General features: G+C 40.5%; 4 pseudogenes; 2 read left to right on the top strand and 2 right to left on the bottom strand.

The window, feature by feature from the left end:
* Window positions 1–1,059: 1,059 nt before the first annotated feature.
* On the bottom strand, window positions 1,060–3,958 carry LOC101571422 (annotated as a pseudogene).
* Window positions 3,959–6,475: 2,517 nt separating this feature from the next.
* Window positions 6,476–13,002, top strand: LOC111813452 (annotated as a pseudogene).
* Window positions 11,026–12,390, top strand: LOC101571821 (annotated as a pseudogene).
* Window positions 13,003–13,668: 666 nt separating the features above from the next.
* Window positions 13,669–15,944, bottom strand: part of LOC105743930 — a 6,321-nt pseudogene continuing 4,045 nt past the window's right edge.

Below are 15,944 nucleotides of genomic sequence, written 5' to 3' on the forward strand. Positions count from 1 at the left end.
CATTGTCTTGCAGGTATTGAATTATTTTTTCCTGCATCCTAGTTGTTTTAAAGAGATCTTTTCTTACTTTTTCACTAGCTGCAATGGTATCTTTCAGGTCAGAAAGTCTATTTTCTCTTGCACGCAAACGGTTTTGCCAGCTTGTGATTGAGGTTTTAATTTCCTGTATATCACTTTGAACGTGTTTCATAGATTCTATTTCTTTCCTAAATTGTTTATTCAGGGGTTCTATCATTTTTATATTCTCCTCTATTTTTTTGTCAGTGTATTCTTTAGAAGCACTTAGTACTTCTTTGATTATAGTTACCACATTTTTTAGTTCCGAAATTATTTCTTGTATACCTTTCTGCAGTTGATTCTTTACTGTCAACGCTATTATTTCTGAGATATCTGGTGGGTGATTTCCAGTTTCCTCAGTGCCAGTGTCTTTTGCATTTGTACTGGGTGGACTCGGGGCCTGAACCTGCATTTTGTTTCTTCTCTTTGTCATTTTGTATACCTGTCTTCTGACCTTTGGTGTAGAACTTAGATAGAGTTATTACCTTAGCACCAGGTCAGGATCTATGAAGTTCGGATTCCTCCAGGTGGGTGTTGTTTGGATCTGGCTGCTGTACTCCACTTCTTTCTGCTGCAGGTGTTAGAGTTGAACCCTTTGTGTCTCTCTGGCAAGATGTTCTGCTCCTGAATCAGCTGGGTGGGTCTTGCCTCTAGCCTCTTTGCAGGGAGTTCTGCTGAAGGGTTCCGTGCTGGGCCTTCATGCAGCCTAGGTCAGATGGGATCCCCGGACGCCCAGTCGTCTCATTCACTCGCCAGGCCTACGCTCTGGGTCTGTTCAGGATCCCGCGGCCTGGGTTGTCTCACTCACTCACCAGGCCTGCACTCTGGGTCTGTTCAGGATCCGGCGGGCCCGGGTCGTCTCACTCTGATACTTTAAATTTCCACTGTAGACTATCTTATATTCCAAAAGGGTTCAGCTATCTTGAAATGAGCCTTCCTTGCTGGCTGTGTGAAAATCACAAAAATGATTACTTATGATTATGTAGAAAGGTTTCATTTATACTATGAAAATTGCAAGCTGTGAATAAGGACCTCAGAAATTTTTTTACATTCATACAGTTTCTCTTCCACATAAGTTTTTTGAGACTTGGTAAGCTCTGCCTCCCACAGAGGCATCTGCATCCTGGTCCCATCCAAAAGAATCCCTCCCTCATACAGCCTCATCTAGGATGTGCTACACTGACTCTACACATTTAGCACATTTAAATGTTCTTCTCCGGTATGAATTCTTCTAAGCTTAGTGAGATTTGATCTGATATTAAATAGTTTTCCACACTCATTACATCAGTATGACTTCTTCCCAGTGTGGATCCTCCTGTGCTGGTCAAGGACTGACCTGTAATTGAAGGAGTTCCCACACTCACAATTGTAGGGCTACTTCCCATTGTAAACACTTTTATGGTTGATAAGACTTGAGTGTGAGATATACACCTTCCCACACTCATCACATCCATAAGGTTTTTCATCTGTGTGCATCCTTTTATGCACTGTGAGGCCTGAACTGATCCTAAATGCCTTTCCACATCTATCACATACATAGGGTTTCTCCCCTGTATGGATCCTCTTGTACTGAGAAAAGAGAGAGCTATAACTGAAAGATTTTCCACACTGAACACACTTGAAGTGTTTCTCCATCTTAGGACTCTTTTATGGCTTATAAGAATTCTGCTTGAGAAAAAAGACTTACCACATTCATCTCATGTATAGAGTGTCTTGTCAGGGTGGGTACTTTTATGATTAATAAGACTGGAATGTGAGACCCAGGCTTTTCTACACACATCACATTCATAGGGCTTCTCTCCAGTATGTATTCTTTTATGAACTTTAAGGCTTGAGCTGTTTCTGAAGACCTTTTCACATCTACCATATTCATAGTGTTTCTCTCTAGTGTGTACCCTTTTGTACTAAGAAAGAAGTGAGGTGTAATTTTTTTTTTTTTTTTTTTTTTTTTTTTTTTTTTTTTTTTTTTTTGTGGAACCGGGGATTGAACTCAGGCCCTTGTGCTTGCCAGGGAAGCGCTTATTCCACTGAGCCATCTCCCCAGCCCCCAAATGAGGTGTAATTAAAAGATTTCTCATATGCCACATTTGTAGGGCTTCTCTCCAAGATGAGTTTTTTGTGATTTATGAATTCAGTATACGATAAGTGCTTTCTCACACTCATCACACTTAAAGTGCTTCTTCCCAGGGTGGACACTTAACGAGTTACAAGGCTTGAGAGTGAGATGTATGCTTTCCCACATTCTTCTAATTTTTAAGGTCTCTCCCCAGTGTGGATTCATTTATGTACATTAAGGCCTGAATTGTTTCTGAAGGCTTTTCCACACTCATCACACCCAAAAGTTTTCTCCCTAGTATGAATTCTTTTATGCTGTTCAAGGGCAGAGCTATAGTTGAAGGATTTCTCACACTAGCTACATTTATATGGCTTTTCCTCTAAATAGATACCTTTGTGATTTTTGAGGCCAGAGTGTGAGATCTATGCTTTCCCACACACTTCACACTTGTATAGTTTTTCCCCAATATGAAGCCTCCAGTGGACTTTTAGGCCTGAATTTTTTCTGAAAGTCTTCCCAAACACATCACATATGTAAGGTGTAGAAGGAGAGAGTTATAACTGAAGGATTTGCGACATTCTTTGCATTCATGGGCTTTCTTCCTTGGGTGAATGCTTTTATGAACTGCAAGGCTTGAACTATAGCTGAAAGCTTTTCCACAGACATCACACTTATAAGGTTTCTCCCCATGTGAATCCTTCTGTGCACTATGAGGCTCGAGCTGTTTCTGAAGACCTTGCCACATTCATAACATTTCTCTCCAGTGTGGATGACTTTATGCTGAATGAGGAGAGAATTATAATTGAAGGGTTTCTCACACTCATCACATTTATATGGTTTATCTCCAAAGTGGATGCTTTTGTGATTTAGAAGTATTCTGCAAGTAATAAATCCCTTCCCACATTCATCACATTCATAGGGCTTTTCACCTGTATGAATCACTTTGTGGACTCTCAAGCCAGAGCTATTACTAAAAGTTTTCCCACAGATGTCACATTCATAAGGTTTCTCTCCTGTGTGTATCATTTTGTGGACTCGGAGACCAGAACTATTTCTGAAGGCCTTGCCACACTCACCACACTCATATGGCTTTTCTTCAGTGTGGATCATTTTATGCTTGTTTAGAATGGAGCTATAATTGAAGGATTTTCCACACTCATCACGTTTAGAGTTCCTCTCCCCAGAATGGGTGCTTTTGGGTTTATAAGGCTGGAATAGGACATATAAGCCTTTCCACATTCATCACACTTGTATGACTTCTGCCAAGTATGGATCCGCTTGTAGACTTAAAGACTGGAGCTACTCTGGAAAGTTCCTCCACAGTCATGACACTCACAGCATTTTTCCCCAGTGTGCATAATTTTATGGTGAACAAGATGGAAATTATATTTGAAGGACTTCTCACACTTATCACATTTCTGAGAATTTTTAACATCACTGGTTTTCTGCTGTGGACTGCTATAAGAGTTTCCATTACTATTCTCCACACAATTGATTTGTTCATTGCTTTTCTGTTCTATAGGTGTAGTTTGGTGGGTAACAGGCTTTGAGTTCAAATATAAGCTTTCTTCAGATGCCTCATCATCCTGTTCTGTCATATTTTCCATGTTCTTAGTTCTACTAATCTTTTCTATGATGACATTTAGGTCTTCATTCTTTTCACCTTAGGCCTTTGCAGGGGATTCTTTACCTTGCAATCCCAATCACGAGCTTTACCAATCTTTGCTTCTTGCCTAGGATCCTTGTGAAGACTTTTCACTTTTGGCCACTTATATTCTGGATTTCCAACATATTCATTCGTTTCAACTGGTTCATCATTCTCAGTGCTCATCTCCAAATGTGACACCAAGAAAGCCATGGTCAGCTGACCTGCATGGGGATAGGACTTGGGCCTTCTTGGGGCACCAAGCAAACCTAGGCAGAAACTGGCCTGCCCAGAGGTCACAGACAGGCTGATGGGGCATGCAGGCAGAGCAGGGCCGCTCCTTCCCCGGGGTCCTGCCTACCGGTGTTTTTTTTTTTTTCCCTTTTTCTCTCCCAATCCTGCCAGAGATGTGTGGGGGAAAGCTCAGTTTCTCTCAGATCCATGCCGAGACCTGTGAGACAGCCTGGACCTGGTCAAGAAGGAAAAGGCGTGGCAGGCAGGGTCCGGGGATGGAAGCCTGGGCAGCGCAGAGTCACATAATGGCTGTGGTGGCTCTCCAGGAGCCAGGCCGCTGGTGGGTCCTACCCCTGCTTCTTTTTTCGGGGGGGGGGAGGGAGAACTGGGGATGGAACTCAGGTCCTTGAACTTGCCAGGGAAGCACTTATTCCACTGGGCCATCTCCCTGGCCCCAACACCTGCTTATTTCTGAGGTCATGGGTCATGTGGTGCTGTTTTCAATCCTTTGACTTTGAGCTTATGAATTTCTTTATGAGTTAAGTGTGTTTCTTGTTTTTTTTTTTTTTTTTTTTTTGGCAGAACTGGGGAATGAACTCAGGCCCTTGCACTTGCCAGGGAAGTGTTTATTGCATTGAACCATCTCCCCAGCCCCCTAAGTGTGTTTCTTGTATACTGCACATTGTTGGATTTTGTTTCCTAATCCACTCTGCTAGCCTACTCTTTTAATTGGTGAATTGAGTCCATTTACATTGATGGCTATAACTGAGATGTATTCGCTTATGTTTAACTTTAGAGAGAGCTTTGCAGGGAATATCAGTCTGGGTTGGAATTTTTTTCTTGCAAGACTTGAAGTATTTTGCTCAATGCTCTTCTTTCTTTCTTTTCTTTTTTTCTTTTTGTTTTATATTTAGGACAGGGTGTACAGAGTGTATAGGATTTCACTGTGTAGATTGGACTCATAGTGATCCTCCTGTTTGCAGCCTCCCAAGTGTTGGGATTATAGGTGTGCACACCACACCCAGTCTCAATCGCTGTCTCAGTGTTCTCCAGGGGTGGGGCCAGCTTGGCCTGCCAGGGGATCAAACTCTCAGCCTCTGCATCTGCCTTAACAGACTCTTTAATCTGCTGAGCTATTTGACTGGACCTTTCATGGTCTTCTTGACTTGATGGTTTGTGAGGAGAAAACTGCCATTATTCTGATAGGTTTTTCTTTAAATATGATCTGTTACTTTTCTCCATTGGCTTTTGGTATACCCCTCTTGTGCTAAATTTCTGGGTTCTTGATTATTTTATGTCTGGGTGTGGTTTTAATTGGGCTGATGTTATTTGGAGTTCTATATGGCTGCCTTACCTTAATGTCAGGTTGTTTCCCCACATTTGGGAAGTTTTCTTCTATTACTTCTGTGCATATTCTTTTGATATCATTTGTATTGTCTTTCTCCTTGCTGCCTATTACTTTTTTTTTCTTATGTTTTTCACCTTTGCATCATCTTACAGATGCTCAATTATTTTCTTTTTCTGCATTTTAGTTGTTTTTTATTATTTATTTATTTATTTATTTACTTTTTACAATTATTTAGTGTGTGTGTGTGTGTGTGTGTGTGTGTGTGTGTGGTCAGCTCAGCCCACCAGGGGGCGGGGCTGGCATGTGGTGCTGGGAGATCAAACCATGGTCCCTGTGCTTTGCCAAGCTTGTTCCAAGTAGGAGCTTTAGACCACTGAGCCATCTCTCCAGCCCCTCTAGTTGTCTTTAATAGATCTTTTCTTACCTTTTTACTATCTGCAGTGGTGTCTTCAAGGTCTGAAAGTCTATCTTCACTTTCATTCAAACGTTTTTGCCAGTCTGTGATTAAAGGTTTAAATTCCTGTATATCTCTTTATGTTTAAATTTTTATTTATTTATTTACTTAATTTGGTAGAACCAAGGTTTGAACTGAGGCCCTTGTGCTTGCCAGGAAAGTGCTTATTCTACTGAGTTATCTTCCTGACCCCCTGTATATCTCTTTAAATCTGCTTCATGTATTCTATTTCCTTCCTATGTTGCTCATTAAAGAATTCCATCATTTTTCTATTGTCCTCTATTTTTATTAGTGTTTTCTTTAGAAGCACTTAATAATTCTTTCATTATAGTTATCATTTATTTTTTTACTTCAGAAATTATTTCTGATCTGATTTCCTTTATACCTTTCTGCAGTTTTTTCTTTACTTAGGATGCTGTTATTTCAGAGATTTCAGGTGTGTGACTTCCAAATTCTTCTATGCTAGTGTGCCTTGCATTTGTTCTGCATTTCCTTGAGGCCTGAGAATGCAGTTTCCTCCTCCTGTTTGTCATTTTGTATAGCATTGTCCTTTGATGGGTGGTGTAGAGTTTTGGTGCAGTTATTACCTTAGCACCTACTGATATCATTATCCAAGAGAGATTTTGTGGTTAAAACAGTCTCAGTTTTATATTTACAATACTACAAGTAGCAGCACTAATAATGGACAGTAAGATTTAGTAGTTGACAAACTTTTGTAATTGATGGGTTTGTATTTTAGACCATAGGACCAAATATTATGACAGTATAGCTAAGCAGACATTAAATTTGGAATTTTTATTTAAATTAACTCCCCTAAATTGCGACTGATCTCCACCCCTTGATTTACCTGGAGTCTTCCAGGCAGAGTAGTTCACATGGTTACCTGTTGCCTCTGAGAAAGAGAGAGAGAGAGAGAGAGAGAGAGAGAGAGAGAGAGAGAGAGGATGTTCTCATAGATCTGAGTCTAGCTGTGTGTCTCAGCTTATCAAGTCCAGATCTACGAAGATGGAACTCACCAAGCTGGGCCTGGCTAGGATCTGGCTGCTGTGCTCTGTTTCTTTCTGTTGCAGCCCATGGAAGTGAACCTGCTGTGGCCCACTGGCAGAACGTTCTGCTCCTGGATTAGATGGCTGGGTCTCAACTCCAGTCTCTTTGCTGTTGGGAATTCTGCTGGAGGTTTGTGCACCAGGTGTAGCCACTGAAGGAAGGTGTGACAGTTGACTGCTTCATTCCACACAGGATCCTGTGTGCTGGCTGGAGGGAAATTCCAGTGGGTGGGCCCCCAGAACTGTTTGATCACTGGACTGGCAAAATATACGTGAGAATCCTATGTTTTGTTATCCCAAGTGACATGTTGTAGTCAAATTGCATATGCAGTAAAAATACTGTAAATTTATTTTCATCCTATATATATTATTTGTTTATGTTGTGTGCATTAAACAAATAAATTTTGTATTTAGACCTAGGATCATCCACCAACATATTCATTATATATGTGCAAGTATTCACAAATTTTAAAATATCAAATTTGAAAATACTTCTGGACCCAAACATTTAGGCTAATTGATATTCACCTTATACATGACCTGTGCCTGCTTGGAATCTTAATGAAAAGAAGGCAATTCTTTTAACAGTCTGCCAGCCAAAACCCCATCAGAGCCTTAATAACAGTTATCTTTATTACCGTGCATCATTTTATCATACAATTAACTTCAAATAAAGTGTGTGGAAAATTAGCCTAAGTTTCTGACAACTTGCTTTTAACTTAATGAACTTTAAATTGAAGGCTAACTATACACTTTTCTCCTATTCCCAGTTTAAGGCATATATATAAATAATCATGGAAACAATTGCCGTAAGACTACTTAACATTAACAACAACTTGTCAATATGATGTTTGCATAAAAAATCTCAAAGAGCATGTAAAATCTGAAAGGTCAAATAAATAATGTGAAAGGGAAAGAACCTCTTCAAAGTGAAGGAAAAGTGGTAGTGATCAAAGAAAAAAAAGAAAAAAAAAGTATATTTATATGTATATACAAAATAACTTGAATAATAGTAATTTTATCTCCTGATCTATTGAAAAGAGCAGTTAATGCTTAATTTTTTTCTTATTTTTAGTTTCTTATAACTTTTTCTTATTCTGACAGATTGTGAGGTTAAGCTCATCTGCTTATGTTATAGGGTAATAATATGATTAAGCTTCTCTTCTGGAAGGTTAACAACTTAAGTTTGCAGACCAAAAATTAGAGAAAAAGAAAGGCTACAAGGACAGCTAACGTTTTGGCCCTAGCCTTTCAAGGTCAGCAAGGATTCAGGACATAGGAGAATCTGTACTGCAGCATCTTGTAATTCAGTTGTGTCCCAAATTTTCTCATCAAGGAGATTATGGGGCTACAGAGGAAAGTGATTGATGATGTGGAGTATGTCTAAGGAGAGTCAAATGTAGAGAAAACATTCTCTGAGGCTTTTACAGAGAGTAAATTGGTCAAGCAATGGCCATGATTCATCCACATGACTGAAACTAACAAAGGATCTACAAACTCCTGTACAGGGTTTCAGGGTAAATCTTGAGGGGATTGGACTGACTTTGTCACATGCAAGAGTTACATTTCTTGTTGTATAGGTCTTGCTTTATCTCAATCTTAACCACCCAGTAGAAAAGTATAAAAACAAAGTAAAACCATATTAATACACTGAAATGTAAAAAGCTCAGATCAACAACTTCTGACATTGCCAGTCCTACGGGTAACCCACTACTATTATGGACTACTGGACTATATTGGAATATTTTGCTGCATTCATGCATCTACAATATTTAAATGGTAATGGAATACCCTTCTCAGACAACTAAACAAAACAAGGAGATACAAATGAAAGACCATTTTGTATCAGTATATACAAAATAGGATAGCTATACAGCTACTTTTAATTCAACGAATAGAAAGATTTGTACTAATAGTGTTTGTGGACAGGCTATCATGTCTGCATGTTGTACTATGAATAACCACTAAGAAGACAACAATATGCAATGTATTAATTATTGAAACTGTCCTAGGGCTAGTGAGATGGCTCAGTTGTCTAAAGCACCTACTTAGAACAAGCTAAGCTAAGCAAAGCACAGGGACCATGGTTCAATCTCCCAGCACCACATGCCAGCCAGCCCCGCCACCTGGTGGGTTGAGCTGACCACACACACAATAAATAAATAAATAAATGTTAAGAAAAAAAAAAGAAACTGTCCTACTAATCAGTTTTGAAACTGTCTCATTCCTATTTGTTTCTCAATAAAATTAATAAAAAATAAAGAAAATCTGAAATCATAAAAGAAGAAAATATTAGAAACAATATAGAGGGCCATGGAGACAGCTCAGTAGAATAAGCACTTGCCTGGCAAGCACGTGGTCCTGAGTTCAATCCCCGGTACCACAAAAAAAAAAAAAAAGAAAAAAAGAAAGAAGAAAGAAAGAAAGAAAGAAAGAAAAGAAAGAGAAAGAATGATATAGAATTTCATTGAACAAAAATAATAGGAATTCTACAGTGCTCTTAATATTACATAGTATTATTTTCAAGTTAGTTGTTTAGATTACCTGATATAAACATGCAAATAAGGAAAAAGAAAAAGAAAACATATTTTACTCTAAATTTGCATACTTACATCTAGTAATCTAAATAACTAATTTGAAGACAACATTATTTAACGTTGGTGAATTTTATTGTTGAGTTCCTTTTATTTTGTGAAGTGAATTTCTGTGTTGTTCAAGGGGTTTTAAACTATTTTTTATTCTCTTAAGAAGAGATATATGCTGTTTACATTTATGGTCCCCCTAATGTCTCTTCTGGACAGCTCTGTTCTCACATTTATATGTCCAAATCATTGAGACAGAGCATGGCCCTCCTACCCACTAAGCCCAGTTACATCAAACTCCTTTTCACAATGGAGGAGCTTTTCAATCCAAGGTAGATCCATCCAGATTCCATTATGCCTGATGAAAACGCAGTACTGCACAGTATCTGACAGTCTGTTCATCCACCAAGATTTGGTACACTTCAGAAGATGTGATCTTCCATTGTTTTTCTGGACACAAAATGACACCTTTCTTTCATTTTACCTCTAACAATTACATGGCTTCTAGCAATTATGTCTAGTACTGTGCAAGAAGCTCCCTGAGATGCAAGCCTGGCTTCTGAAGGAGATGGCTGCTGCTTCCTTAAGCTTTTGTCTTTTGCATCAGAATGTGAACCAAGGGAACACCATGAAGCTTGCAGCTCTGCAGGAATTTTGGAATGGAGTACTCCTGATTCAACAGACACTTCTGGCATCTCAGTCTTTAGTTATTGAGGAAAAGCTTTAATAGCCATCAGGGAAGGAATATTGCACACCCAGGCAAGGTTAGAGCTGTGGGAGTTGCTAGAGAAGAGTGTGTAGGTGGAGGGGATATCAATGTGCTCTGCTTTTTCAAATAGTATTTTATGTGATCCCATTTGGTTCACATAAAATCCTGGGAAATATCTCTTGTTGATTTTTAAGTTTATTTTTCATTAATCTATGTTTGTGATATGTAATGATTACTTTTGTCATCAGGAATTGGTGCACATACATATGACCTCTTAATCACTTTACTTCTCTTCCCTCACTCGTGTTCCTCCTGATCCCCAGCCACCAGAACTCTTCCTGTCTCCACAATCAATTTCCCGGTTTTGTATTATTTCCTCTTTATTTTGTCCTTGAAATTAGTCATAGTTTGGACTTTACATATAAGAGAAATCATGTGTACTTAATCTTCTGTATCTGATGGATCTATTTTTCTGTTTTTTGAGGCAGAAACAGTTTCTATTGGGCTCAGACCAGAAGTCCGTGGGTTGAGCAGTAACTCTTATGCTGGAAAGATCGCGGACGACGAGCAAAGAGAAAAGATCCCCTTGGTTCCAGAAAATCTTCTGAAAAAGAGGAAGGCTCATCAAGCCCTCAAAACCACCCAGGCAAAGCAGGCACTTTTGGCAAAGAAAGAGAGGAAGGTAAAAGAGATCAGATTTCAGCGACTGGAATCTTTCCTTCATGATTCCTGGCCGCAGTGGCGTGACTAGGTGCACGTGAAATGACTAGAAGTGAAACCTTGCGCTTTGGAAGCACCTGATAAACATTCCTCGGGGGCCGCAGCCTGTGGCTGGGAAGGGAAACGGAGTCAGCAGCTCAGGGGAAGCGAAGCTGCAGTGGTGGTAGTAGGAAGATGTCAGGCGAGGCCGAGCAGCAGGAGTAAACTATCGCTGAAGACCTGGTCATGACCAAGTATAAGATGGGGGGTGACATCGCCAACTGAGTATTCAAGCTTTGGTGGAAGCATCCAGCTCAGGTGTGTCAGTATTGAGCCTGTGTGAGAAACATGATGCCATGATTATGGAAGAGACAGGAAAAATCTTCAAGAAAGAGAAGGAAATGAAGAAAGTATTGCCTTTCCAGCTAGCATTTAAGTAAATAACTGTGCCACTTCTCCCCTTTGAAGAGTGACCAGGATTATATTCTCAAGGAAGGTGACTTGGTAAAAATTGACCTTGGTGTTCATGTGGATGGCTTCATTGCTAATGTGGCTCACACTTTTGTCATTGGTGTGCCTCAGGGGACCAAAGTAACAGGGAGGAAAGCAGATGTCATTAAGGCAGCTCACCTATGTGCTGAAGCTGCCCTACGTTTAGTCATACCTGGAAACCAGAACACACAAGTGACAGAAGCCTGGAAAAAAGTTGCTCATTCATTTAATTACACACCAATAGAAGGTATGCTATCACATCAGTTGAAGCAGCATGTCATCAATGGAGAGAAGACCATCATCCAGAATCCCACAGATTAGCAGAAGAAGGACCATGAAAAGACTGAATTTGAGGTACATGAAGTATATGTTGTGGATGTTCTTGTCAGCTCAGGAGAGAGCAAGACTAAGGAAGCAGGACAGAGAACCGCCATTTACAAATGAGACCCCTCCAAACAGTATGACCTGAAAATGAAAACTTCATGTGCCTTTTTCAGTGAGGTGGAGAGGTGTTTAATGCTATGCCATTTACTTTAAGAGCATTTGAAGATGAGAAGAAGGCTCAGAAGGGTGTGGTAGACTGTGCTAAACATGAGCTGCTGCAACCACTTAATGTTCTCTATAAGAAGGATGGTGAATTTTTTGCTCAGTTTAAATTTACAGTTCTACTCAGGCCCAATGGCCCCATGTGGATAATCAGTGGTCCCTTTAAGCCCGACCTCTACAAGTCAGAGATAGAGGTCCAGGTTGCAGAACTAAAGGCCCTCCTTCAGAGTTCTGCAAGTCAGAAAACCCCCCAAAAAAAAAAACAGTGGAAAAAGGAGGCCTGAGTGGGGAAACAGCAGAAAAAGGAGGCCTCCAAGACTGCAGAGAATGCCACCAGTGGGGAAACAGTAGAAGAGAATGGAGCTGAGGACTGAGATGGGTCTTGTACCCCCAGCTTGCTGCTCTTGCCTCATCCCTTCCCACTACACCTAGGCTCTGTGAAGTGCAGTCTGACTTCTCCACCCAGGACCACCAGCAGAGTGGGGTCTCCCTGCCCCCCTAGCCCCCTCTCTCCACACCAACAACCAGCTCCACTGACTCTGGTCTTGGGAGGCCAGGCTTCCCAGCCACCTAAGACTACTTTAAATAGAAAAAAAGAAATTGAATAATAAAATTAGGAGTCAAAAAAAAAAGAATATTCCTTGGCCTTTGTTGTCTACCTCCAAAGTATTAATGGGGTGAGTTCACTAGTACTGAAGTAAAAAAAAAAAAGAACATTCCTTAGCCTTTGTTGCAAGACTTCACCTGAAGAAGTTGTTCAGTGGTGTCTTTGTTAAAGTCAACCCTCAAACTCTCAACATGCTGCAGATAGTGGAGCCTTATGTGACCTGGGGATTTCCAAATCTGAAGTCTATCCAGGAACTCATTTTGAAATGTGGACAGGACAAGGTCAAGAATAAGACCTTCCTGCTGACGGCACACTTGGGCAAGTCTGGTGTCCTTTGCCTGGAAGACCTCATTCATGAGATTGCCTTCCCAGCAGCACATTTCCAGGAGATTGTGTGCTTCTTGCACCCTTTCCACCTGTCTGTGGCCTGGCATGCTACCAAGAACAGAGTGGGCTTCCTCAAGGAGATGGACTCACCTGACTATTGGGGTGAATGCATCAGCCAGCTCATCTGCCAGTCGAACTAGTTTTGAGGAAGAATTCCATTGTTATCCATCATGCCACAGCTGAAATCAACACTTGCTGTGGAGGGAGAGGTCCTGTTTTGTTGCATCTTCTGTCCTGGGGTTCACTGTTGGTGAATGAGCAACCTAAGGAAGGTGCAAAGCTCCCTAAACCTATGACTTGGAGCAGTGGACCCAGCCCAGAGGTGTACTTGTGTCTGGAGCCCCAGGGCTCTTCTGTTTTGTTTTGGTTTTCTTTTGCAGAACCAGGGATTGAACTCAGGCCCTTGCATTTGCCAGGGAGGCACTTATTCTACTGAGCCATCTCCCTGACCCTCCCAGGGCTCTTTTGAAAAGACTGAAATACAGTTATAACTGTCTGGAAAACAAGTATTCAGCTGTCTCAGCTTTGTGAAGTCTCAGACTTGCCTGGCTCAGGTGGCTTTTGTACCTTGGCTTGGAACTGACTTGGCTTCTTTTCTCTACCTCAGAATTTGGGGAGGGAGCCAGGCATAGTGGCACACACCTGTAATCCAGACACTGGGGAGTCTGAGGCAGGAGGATCACTGAGTTTGAGGCCAGCCTGGGCTACAAAATGAGTTCAAGGCCTGCTTGGACTGCATAGTGAAACCTTGTTTCAAAACAACATAAATAAAATAAGAATTTAGAAAAGGAAAAAAAAAAAAGAAGTCTATGGGTCTTGAGGACCTCAGTGAACTTGTTGATTTTCTTCTCCACATTCTTCTCAGCCTGTTTCTGTAGCCTCATGATCTGCTTCTTTTTCCTGCAGTGGATCTTTGCCTTTTCCTTCCTCTTCTCCTCTAGGATAGCTGCCACCACCTGGTATGCCCAGCCAACCTCACGATCCAGGTGGCCCAGGTAGGCAAATTTCCTCATTGGCTTTAGGCACACAACCTTGAGGACAGCAGGAACCACTGTCTGCTTTTTCTTGTCATAGGGTGGTGGGATCCCATCAAATACCTTGAGGGGGTCCAGGACAGGTGAGCCTAGCTTGGTCTTGTGGCATAGCATACCTTGCACAGTCCTCCAGAAGATGTGGCTGGGGACCCAGAAGTGGTAGGTTCTGCACAATGGGTTGGTGTTCATCCACTTGTGGAGGAAAGCCAAGTACTTCAACTTGTTTCTATAAAAGTTGCCAGAAATGTTGATACCCTCACAGCACACAACCACCACCTTGTGGCCTAGCAGTACCTGATTGACCACAATGGCCACCAGCTGCTGAGGAGATGGCCTCAACCATCCAGCACCAGGACCTGCCCCTCTGCTATCTTTGACAGATGCCCAGGAAAGCCTATTTTCCTATAAGTGACTCAAATTTCTTCTTCTTTATGGCTGAGTAGTACTCTACTAAATGTATACATCATGCTTTATTTATCTATTCATCTGTTGATGAATATATAGGCTGCTAAATAGTAAAATTTAGCTATTTGGAGTTGTACTTCTTTAAACATGAGAAACTCAAAATATAAATGAGGGTCATCTATCTATAAAAGATAGATGATGAGAAATAAGGAGATAGATTTTTTTTTTTTTTGCTGAAGAGAAGGGGGCAGGGATGGAAAGGAGGAGAGAGGTAAAGGGAAGAGGAGAGAAGGAATTAAAATGTATCATGTGCCTGTACCACTTTTCCTTGAGGAATGTAATCATTATGTAATTGAAATGTCTGCTGATGAAAATTTAAAAAAAATATTTCAAAAACAACATACACAAAACATGAGTGCATAGAGTCACTGTAACATATAACTTTAACTCTACCAGAAAAATACACAAAAACAGTATAGAGGGGTCAAATGAAATTTGTATTTTTAGTTTTTTAAAGAAGCATTGTATTGGTTTTCATAGTGGTTGTACCCATCTCCATCCCCACCAAAAATGTAGAAGCATCCCGTTCCCCCACAATCTTTCTAGCACTTGATTTTTTAGTTCTTGATGATAGTCAGAAAATGCCCTTTTGTTAAAGTGGAACCATGTAATATGCTTTATTAGAATTTATATAGACCTCCTTGCAGAACTAAACTCTGGATATCTTTTAAAATTTTCCTTATGAGAATAACAGGATGATAATTTTAAAAGGAAATGCATAACAAAACCACTAGTATTTATGCTGCCTTTAACAATGACAATGGTTAGTCATATAGGTTGGCTAAATACCATAGGATGAACAATTATTATTCTGGTACCAGATTTTTATTTACATTTTTTAAATGAATGAAGTATGGACCTTTTGTGAAAGTATTTTTTGAAGATAGATTTTAATTGATATGCAATAGTTATATATATTTATAAAGTACAGTGTGGTATTTCAGTGCATGTATACTGTGTAGTGGTCAACTCAGCATTAATTATTTTATAACATTACTTTAATCATGCATCATCTCTTTATGGTAAGAATATTTAGCACTCAGTTATTTCAATATATGAATTAATAGTCTTTAATCATAGTTATTCTATTGTGCTGTAGAATATTGAAGTTCACTCCTCTTGTTCAATGACCTGACTGCATTGTGCCTGTGGTAGTCAGATTTCCTGTGGCAAGGACAAATGCCTGACATACACAATTTGTTTCATAATTTCAAGTTTTAGTCCATGTTTTCCTGTTTCCATTGTTGTGGGCCTCAGATGGGGCAGAACATCATAATAAAGAATGAGATGAGGGCCTGTCAAATAGCTCAATGGATTAAATCACCTGCTTAGGCACATGCAGGCGCTGGGAGTTCAATCCCCAGGCCTGCTGTGCTGGCCACATCCCTGAGGTGTGCTGAGGCAGTGATTAGACTGGGTGTGGTGGCAAGTGCTTATAATCCTAGCATTTGGGAGGCTATAAACAGGAGGCTCACTACGAGTCCATCTATGCAGTGAGACCTTGTACACTCTATACATCTTGTCCTAAATACAAAAGAAGAAGGAGAAGAAGGAGGAGGAGGAGGAGGAGGAGGAGGAGGAGG

This window comes from Octodon degus, unplaced genomic scaffold (assembly GCF_000260255.1).
Source record: "Octodon degus isolate 3935 unplaced genomic scaffold, OctDeg1.0 scaffold00189, whole genome shotgun sequence".
Classification (NCBI taxonomy): Eukaryota; Metazoa; Chordata; class Mammalia; order Rodentia; family Octodontidae; genus Octodon; species Octodon degus.